This window comes from Aplysia californica, unplaced genomic scaffold (assembly GCF_000002075.1).
Source record: "Aplysia californica isolate F4 #8 unplaced genomic scaffold, AplCal3.0 scaffold00305, whole genome shotgun sequence".
Lineage (NCBI taxonomy): Eukaryota > Metazoa > Mollusca > Gastropoda > Aplysiida > Aplysiidae > Aplysia > Aplysia californica.
In genome coordinates, this window is record NW_004797575.1 from 43,279 (window position 1) to 44,540 (window position 1,262).

Here is a 1,262-nt window from a genome sequence, read left to right on the forward strand (position 1 = left end):
AGAGAGAGAGAGAGAGAGAGAGAGAGAGGGTGGTGGAGAGACGGCGAAAATGATTCAGGGAGAGTGAGAAAAAGACTGGGAAACAGAGAGAGAGAAAGAGACCTGAAGAAACAGAGACACAGTGGCAGAAATAAGAAAGAAAGCGCCCTAAAGACGTCCAAGCTAGATAGATCTCTGACCTGTGTGGTCCTTGGTCTGCACCTGGCACTTCCGGCAAACACGTTATCCTCTCCATCCCCGTGTAGTGGACACTGGTCAATATCGACTTTCTGTAGATCGATGTCTATGCCACTCGTGCCCCTGAAAGAACAAGTTCAGTTTTAGTAAGTATGAGTTTTACGGCACTTGCAAAACAATCAGTCTAATTGATAGCGCCGAAGGTTAGAGGTTTTACAAGAGAATAGTGTAACAAACACAAAAAGGAAAGATTAATAAAGTTTGACAGAACAGACAGAGCACCCGCGAAGGACAAACAATATAGTTTTCGTTAGGTTTCCATTTTCGTAGACATAATTATTATTTATTAGGCTGCCAACCCCTTCTCTGCTTTTGCACATTAATTTCTTTTTCCCTTTACTCCTAAAACGTACCTCTAAAAGTGTACATTGTGTAGCGGTTAGGTTATGGGCTTTGGGGGGGTTTGTCCAACTTTTCCCCTGCATCTTTTTGAGAAATAACCACCTGACTTCAGACCACACTAAGGTTCAAACCCAAGACATCCACGGAATTAGACAAGCTTAAGATCAGCAACATCTCTTCTGGACCGCAGTATCTATTCGTAAACGTCTCCGACGGATATAGACCAATTAAAATACTTTGTGTCGCTAGATCTAGACCAAGTAAAAAGTCTGGGGGGGGGGTTACAGAGGGGCACCCCCCCCCCTGTTTTAACCCATAATTGGCTGTTTTGCTTGTAGGTTTGAAATTTTCTTGAATTATTGATTTGCGACAGTTTTAGAGGCTATACGTGTGGTCTGCAGCAAACGATATGCAGTTTGACTCCCGCTTAGCAGTGCATCTGATCTGTGTGCGGGAGTGCGTCGCCGAATAGCTCCTGGGTGCTCGCCGGAGACGTCTCCGAATATCTTCTGCCTTTTGGACAGTGGTCAACCAATCAGTGTTTCCGGAGATCAGTTCTGGTCTGGGGCTAAGACAACGGGTACTGCGACGACACAGGAGTGTGGATCAGTTTGCTCTGGGTTGGACCTAAAGAGTCGATCTAGTGCAGTTTGCTGCGGCTGCACTCAGGAGAGAATTTCTTT

General features: G+C 45.4%; 1 long non-coding RNA gene across 1 annotated transcript in view; it reads right to left on the reverse strand.

The window, feature by feature from the left end:
* The window catches only part of LOC118477933, a 6,809-nt gene extending 6,510 nt beyond the window's left edge, over positions 1-299 (reverse strand). Inside the window, exon 1 of the long non-coding RNA XR_004858703.1 lies at positions 180-299. This is a non-coding gene — a long non-coding RNA (uncharacterized LOC118477933). The remainder of the gene's footprint in view (positions 1-179) is intronic.
* Between the last annotated feature and the right edge of the window lie 963 nt (positions 300-1,262).